The sequence below is a fragment of the Dermacentor silvarum genome, chromosome 9 (assembly GCF_013339745.2).
Source record: "Dermacentor silvarum isolate Dsil-2018 chromosome 9, BIME_Dsil_1.4, whole genome shotgun sequence".
In the NCBI taxonomy this organism is placed as follows: Eukaryota; Metazoa; Arthropoda; class Arachnida; order Ixodida; family Ixodidae; genus Dermacentor; species Dermacentor silvarum.
This window is the reverse complement of record NC_051162.1, coordinates 37,509,302-37,517,707: the sequence shown is the minus strand read 5'-3', so window position 1 is coordinate 37,517,707 and position 8,406 is coordinate 37,509,302.

Genomic DNA, 8,406 nt, shown 5'->3' with positions numbered 1-8,406 from the left:
AAGTGTTAAAGATGCATTAGATTCGGGCACGTCACGGCTGGCCCAAATATTTTTCGCTGGTCTCGGTCGCACGCGTTATACGTGCTTTCCCGAATCGTCGGGAGTGAAAAAAATTTATTTCAGCTAATGCGAAGAATATTATGCAAGTGGTGTAGGTAAAGAAACTGCACCGATTTCTAGGCTCGCAGTGAAGAGCTCTTTAGGTCATATGACGGCGACGCACTGCTTCCTGCTCGTCAAATTGGTTAATACCAATATATAATGCTTTAGAAATCATTCCACATAGGAGTTAAGTAAACAAACTTATTTTAGTCGCTAATGCTATGAACTAGAACGGTGAGGACCATGAAGAATACTCCTAAGGGCGGCAGACAGCACTTGATTATATGATCCAATATACAGGGTGTCCCAACTATGATGCAACAAGATTTAAAAGTATGCAAATGCCCCGTAGCTGTACACAACCAAGACAATGTTGTTTGCCGTGGGTTGTAGATACTCAGTATATATTTGCATTCCGTTTAATTACATACTTAGTTTTAATAAATAAGCAACTTCTCAAATATTATAATTAGATGAAAAGTGTCTATGTGAAAATTGTAGAGCAACTTGAAAAACTACCGATACAGCTTTCTGTGGCTCAATACGCTACATAAAAGTGTTTTTATGAGCGTGAAAGAAGCCCGCGAATACACGCAAGATTACCGCGCGACTGGCCGCTCGAGGCACTTTGCGTGTATTCGCTGGCTTCTTTCACGTTCGGAAAAACACTTTTATGCAGCGTATTGAGCAACAGAAAGCTGTATCGGTGGTTTTTCAAGTTGCTCTACAATTTTCACATTGACACTTTTAATCTAATTATAAAATTTGAGAAGCTGATTATTTAGACTAATTATGAGATGAAGCGGAATGCAAAATATAATCGGAGTATCTACAAGCGACGGAAAAAACATTGCCTTGGTTCTGTCCAGCTACGGGGCATTAGGATATTTCTAAATCTTGTTTCATGATAGTTGGGACACCCTGCAGGTGATTCAACTGGGGTTCGAAGTGCAGCTCGCAGATCTTCGAAGTCCTGTCTAAGGCCTTGTATGCACGTGGCACGGGCCGCTGCCACGCTTTAAGTGCCCCAACGTCATCAGGCACCGAGAAAAGGGATGTTTTTTTTCTGCTTTTCTAGAAGAAACATAGCCTGTTGTGCAGCCCGGCGCAAAACAGTGCGTCTGTCGTTTCATGCAACTTGCCATGGCTTATTACGGCATGGCAACGTGTAAAAATATTGTCACCAGAAGGAGGCACAACTGCACAGCGTGAATGCGAACAAAAATGAGCCGTGGAGCTAAAAGAACTGAACAGAACCATGCAAACCGAGCGCACTCACTAGCTCCGGCAGCAGCCAAACTATAGCGGAGGCGTCTAAGCATCGACGCGCGCGCCACCACTCGGCATCATGAATCACTGCAACACGCGCCGCGTTCTCCGACGGTTGCGTTGCTCCCACTTCCCCTTCTAGCCACCGTAGTGCGGGTAATGGCTGCTAGCTAAGAAGGCAAGGGGGCCGCAACACGATAAGATGGGAGAGAGGGCGCCAGAGGAGATGGCCTCGCGTTGCGCAGGCGTTGCGCCATCCGGCATCCACGTGGACGCACGTGGACGGTCGCATCTGCGCCTCCTAGAGGGGGTGTCGATGCGCCCAAGCAAATGATGCAGAAAGTCAGCTTTCCTCTTTTCACCCCTGTAACGCTGGTTCCGTTCACAGGTGCATTGCAATCTTTGCCAACATGCCACCTAAATTCACTTTGCACTCACATTCAATAAACACAAACATGTGTTTCAGTACTCCTTGTGCATTTACACAAAGCTTCGTTGCATATATAGATCCTAACTGGATTTTTTACATGTTTTGAATTTGCTGATTGCTTTTTCCTTGCAGCTCTCCGGTATATTCATGGGCTGCGATGTCCCTGAAGAATATAAAAAAAAGGCTGGAGGATTTGCGAAAGCACCTCGCGCAGAAGCTGGGCGACGTGCGAAGGAAGTGAAGACGTTTGTGCCAAAAATTTTTTGTCGATTGTTTTAATTGCGGTAAATAAAAAAATGTTACCGTTTCACTCGAGAGGCAAAGCATCAATTGCGATCGCAAATTAGTAGATAGCTGTACGGAGTAAGGATAGCAGCTTTAGCAGCTGTACAAACTTGGACATGTAGCAGTACCAACAACGCGCAGAACTGTTGACGCCGTAGGTGTTTTGCCGAGTTGATCAAACCGAGTTGACCGTAAAGGCTGTCGCTGGCCAGCAGCTATTCCTACCGCTCCACACTCGCTTGGTCTATAGGGGGCAGTCCGGGGATGGGCCGGCATGTCCAGATGGTGTATAAAAGCGTTGACTTCTCAGCGCACCATGGGCACCGCGTGGGGTATGCCGATGGGTGCATTTTGTTAAGAATGTGTAAGTTGGAGCACGTGCCACTCTGGATTAAGCGCCAGCTGACAGCCTCCTCCTTTGTTAGTTCTTTATGGGGAGGGGAGTAAATCCGCCTGAGCTCCTTGTAATTCAGGATGGCTGCATAGTCTCACGGCACCGGGGTAGGCTCCTCCGGGGCAGGATCATGGAGTGCTCGTTCAGTTGTGCATCCTTCGAGTCCCATGTGACCCGGCGTCCATGTTATGCTATGCCGGATGACGGGATTTCGTGTATCTAAGAGGTCGGTAGGATCAGGTGTGCCAAGGAGAATACTCATTGCTGTTCGGCCGACTCGTACAGGAAATTTCGGCAGGCCGCCTGGGAATCCGTAAAGATGTTCAGCGACGGTCTCTGGTTGTTGCCATGGGCAATGGCTAATGCGATGGCCATTTCTTCAGCATCCGTGATGGAGGTGCAGTGAATAGATGCACTGCTATTTTCTCGAAGATGATGGTCGACCACAGTAGCTACCGCCCTATTGCGATTTCCTTACACCGCTCCATCTACATATGTTGTGTTGATCCTATTTGAGTAATCTTTACGAAGAGCTTCAACACGGGCCTCCCGTAGCCCGTCATGAAGTTGCGGGTCCATATTACGATATATCGGGGCTATATTGTAATTGGCCCGGAGGTTGGGTGGAATACATTGTTGTTCAGTGATGTCTCGAAGGGGGCCCACGTGCCTAAGGCGTCGCAGCTGGTCCCTCCCGGTGGTGGTCTGTGCGAGTCGGGAGAGTGGCTAGTTGTGCTTCATGTAACTCTTCAAACGTGTTATGGACGCCAAGGCTTAAGAGTTTATTGTTGGGGGTTCCCAGATGGAGCTTAGGTGCTGCCTTGTACGCCCGGCGTAGCAAGGCGTCTACCTGGTCTTGTTCCCCTTTTGTGACATGCTGATAGGGGAGGCTGTAAGTCACTCGTCTGACAACGAGGCTTAGGAAGAGTTTCGGCGTATTCTCCTCTTGCATACCGTGGCGACAGGTGGTGGCGCGCGCAATCATACGACCGGCCTGTAGAGTGGCGTTGCGAAGGGTGGTGTGCTTGTTTTGACGGTTCGACTGCACCCACATGCCCAAGATGCGACGAGAGCTTTTTCCGGTATTTCTTGTCCGGCCAGCATAATGTGTAGTTGATGGCCGGAATCTTGGGTGTAGGGTTTGTTGCTCTTTGCGTACCAGATGCGGATGAGCTCCGACTTCTCTGTGGAGCAGGCCAGGCCACATTCACGTACGTAGTCCTCCACGCCGGGGGCAGCTTGTTGCATATTGGCTTCTTTTTCTCCGAGGGAGCGCTGTGTGGTCCATAGCGTGATGTCATCCGCATAAAGCGCATGGTGGACTCCCTCAATTTATTGGTGTTTCGGCGCGAGAAGAGCGGTGGGACGCAGCTCTATGCAGTCTCAGATAAACAGCTATAGGCAGTCCAACGGGCCCGCGAAGCGGCCGACAGGCGAGGCCTTTCGGTCCCAACATGGGAGGGGCCCGCTTCGGGCTAGGAAACTACAGCGTGACCCGATGGACCATAATAAAGTTCGTCCATCCATCCATCCATCCGCGCGAGGCCTATCATAGCTACATTGAAAAGCAGCAGGGAGATGACAGACCCTTGAGGGGTTTCTTTGTTGAGGCGCTTAGTGAGGCAGATCGAAGTGTGCCCAGCCCTATTTTCGCAGTGTGATTGGTAAGGATGGTCTTGACGTATTCGTAGGTTCGATGGCAGCAGATGAGTTGAGCGAGTCTGTCGAGGACAGCCTGATCACTAACATTGTCAACAGTGCCTTTTATGTCCAGTGTGAAGAGGATGTGTGCCCCGTGTTGGGGTACAGTCTCGATGACTTCCTCTTTGATTTGGAGAACATCTTGGGTCGATAAGCGCGCTCGGAAACCAACCATGTATTAGGAAGGAGTGAATGGTCTTCTTGTAGTTCTGGAGGCGGGTGGTAGTCACTCATAAATTTTGCCAAAGCACGAGGTCAGAGAGATAGGTGGAAGATTCTCGATCTGAAGCGCCTTGCCTGGTTTCGGGATCAGAAAAAATGACGCAGTCTCGCCCTAAAGGCGAAGTATCAATTGCGATAGCAAATTAGTAGCGAGCTATACGGAGTATAGTAGCTTTATGAGCTGTATAAACTTGGACATGCAGCAGCACCAGCAACGCGCAGAACTGTTGTCGACGGCGTCGGCGTTTTGCCCGCGTTCGCACCGAACGCGCGTGGCGTTGGTGACTGTTGCCGGTGCCTCTGGGGGCGGCTCGGAGGTTTTCGACGAGATCAGAACGGGACACTCGTCGAGCAGCGTCGGAAGTCTTTACCACCTTCACGCCTTGCAACGTTTTTAACACGAAAGTGTTTTATGCCGGGGTCCACCAAGACTTCACTGACGTATTTCCGTCACGGAAATACGTCATAGAACATAATACAAAGAAAGAAACCAGAAGAAAAAGTTCCACAAACATGCAAAATTTGGAAATTGAACCCACGACCTCTCGGTCCGCGACGATAGATCGCCGAGCGTTTAACCCATTGCGCCAGAAACGCATTTGCAGAGAGCTACACAGACGCGCCTTATATATCTAACACTCCTCCGTGTACCCGCGCTCTTGCTCGGGGCGGTGCCGCCGCCTACGAGCAGAAAAGAGAAGTACTGCATTATGACACTAACGCGCACCGACAGTGAACGCTTCGGTGGTCTCAGCACTACGACGCCTCGATGCCAGCATTCGAAGGGACGCTGGCATCAAGAAGCACTACCAACGCCACTTAGGTGGCGTTCACCGTACTCAGCACAGCGGAGCGTGGCCTCCGCAATTAGCTCTGAAAATGTTTCTGAAGTTGATCGCGGAGGCTGCAATTACGACGCGCTGTACGCGCTGATTTGACTCGGTGACGATTCAGTTACGTGCTTTGTCTTGCGCGTTGTATTAGTGTGTCAGTTACGTGCTTCGTCTTTCGCGTTGTGCTAGCGTGTGCAGCGTAGTGCAGCTTCCATATGCACGACGGTTGCTCATGGTCATCGACGTTGGTAGTCGTGATGGAGGAGACGTGCCACCAGGCGTCAGCGTGGGTGCATCAACGCCTAAGGGCGCTTTAGCCACAAAACACCAATAGACATTATATATCAATGTGCAATAAACATTACACTACTTCTGTGAAGACACGTTTCACTTTCGTGTTCTATACCGATTCCTATATAAGAGGGATCAACCACATTTTTATATAAATAGGCATTTGGTGCCGCAGCTAAACGTCGCCTCCCCTCCCTCCCTCACTCCCTCCATCCCTCCCATCCCACCACGCCCTTTCGCGCGACGGAAAAAGTAGCGTTTGCTCTCTATATATGGTGATTGTAAAGGAGGAAAGAGACGCTTAATTCTGCAGCCCTTCAGGGAGCACGGAGCAGAACGCGCGTTTGCTCTCCGACGTGCGTTCGCTCCCCGTGAAAGCGCGCGTCCCTCGCGCTCTTTCACTCGCACATACAGCGTTCGGCGGCGCGCGGCGACGATTTCATCTCCATTGACGTCATACGGAACCTCACGGCGACGGCGACGACGACGGCAGAAATCTGCTTTGGAGTGTCCATATAAGTGCTATCGCAATAATAATGTCTACATGATCGCATTCGGGCGGAACTGTACCTTGTTCCCTGTGTGCATTGAGGAACGTTGTGAGATCCTGCACTGCTGCGTGGCTGAGGTTCCTTATGAGGCCATTAGTTGACAAGATCAGCACCGGTGGCCGTATTGGGAGTGCAGCTGCGGATAGCGGCATAGACCTCATCAACCGTAATGGGGCTGTCGAGGGTGTGATTTGGGCCCCACTGGTGCGTACCCTGATAGGGAGGAGGGGTGGTGGAGCCAAGCATTTGCATCGAATTTGCTCCAGGAGTTCATCTTCAGTACCTGGGTAGGTGTGGATGAGATTTGCTACTGCTTTGTTCCTTTCATTTTTGTGCTTGTGGGGTCGATTAGTAACTTTAGGATAAGCCAGATCCGGGCCGTGCCCAGCGATTTTTGTAGAATGTCACTAATTTGAGCCCAATTAGGGCTGGTAAGTTGCGCCGCATAGTTTTCCGCCTCGACTGTGAGATCGGTGATCTAAAGCTTTAACTTGCGATTGTGCTTCTGGGTCTTCCACCTCTTGATAAGACTTCGACGTGCCTCCGAAAGATGGAAAGGATGGCCGTCAACTTCTGGATTCTGTAATCTTCTGGCTATGCTTTTGGTCCACTTGTTTCTAAGTTGTGTAAGTTGTGCAGTCCAATCACTGAGATTTGTAAGTCGCCGGAGAGTCAAGGTACTTTCTTTGCGAAAGGCGTTCCAGTTTATGATCCTTGCGTGCCCGATGGGGCGACATTTGGCGCACCCCGTGTGTTGCGTTCTGGTGATGCAGTGGTTGCTGCCCAGTGTCGCTTGCATGTTTCCCCATCTGTACGTCGCCTTGCCCCGAACTAGAGTGAAGTCGGGACTGGTGTTTTGGCATATACTGTTTCCGAGTCGCGTGGGTGCACCCGGGCCGTTCAGCGAGTCTAACTGAAAATCGTCTATAGCCGCAGCTAATTGCCTGCCTTTGGCATCTGCTCTTCTGTAGCCCCACTTGCCGTGGTGTGCGTTGAAGTCGCCTAGTGTGACGACTTTTTGTCTCGTGCGATACGGCACGCTTCGCTAATGAGAGCCCGAAGTTCCGTGTTCGATTGTCTAGGCCGGCTATAGACATTCAGCACGAACATACTGTATTTGGTGTTCTTTTTCTTGTTTCCTTGAAGGAACAGCTCGAAAATAACAGGGTCAACATTGGTACCTTTATTTATTTTATTAATTTTCAATACTGCTATTCTCAGTTGAGAGCATAGCAGGTGGGAAACGCAAAGAAACAATCATGTTGAAAAATAAAAGAACTAAAAAAGAAGAAACAACATTTAGCAAACATGCGCTCTGTAGAAACACACGCAAGAAAAAAGAAATACCGAAGCACATCCGCCAGGGTAGCATTAAAGCAATAAATGTTGTCTAAGCAGTTATTCAAGCAAAAACATCAATATTGTAAAAATTTTAACCGTGCACAATCAAGCACATTGAATTAACAATGGAAAAAATGTTATTCGAGAAAAACGAAAGGAAAACAAGCTTTTATACAGAGAATTTAAAACAAACATCACCCACAAATTCAAATTCACATTTCGAAAACATGCATGCTGCGCACAGGAAATGAAGCACAACCACGAGGAAGGATTACAGCCAGTCTCAGAATTGCAATTAGTTAAAAAATGGGAATGGAATAAATAGGCAAGCAAGTGATAGTACAAGAGCGAAGTTATGTGCTATACCATAAACAATCTCTTTCACCAAGAAAACCGGTACACATTTCGTCGGCCATCACCAGCAAATATTCTGTAAGGGAATACATTGTATAAGTGCAGGAATCTAAGAAAACGAAACTAGTGTTCCAATGAGAGAGTGCGCGCGGCATTGGCGATGGTATTAGAGGTTAGATGTATGTTCTAACTTTGCACTGAAAGCGGACACTGTTTCGGCGTCCGTCACATCTGGATTTAACCGATTCCATTCGCGTATCGTAAGTTGAAAAACGATTGCCCAAACGAGTCTTTGTTGAAAGAATATTCAGTTACTGTCTATTTATGCTTATGACGAGTCGGGCACGACTGTGAAAATGCGACATACTTAGACACATCTATCTTATAGCTGTCATGCAGAAGCTAGTGCAAAAACTGGAGACGTCCCTGTTTTGACCTTGTGGATAGTGCCCTAATGTCAGAAGAAGCCGGAAGGTTAGTGGGAGAGTCCGTGTGTTTACACTTGTTATACACAAATCGTATAAATTTGCGCTGTACTGACTCCAATTTTGTTATACTAGTTAGGGAATGAGGGAAGCAAACCGTGTTAGCATATTGTAATACTGGTCTTACGAATGTAGTGTATGCTAGTAG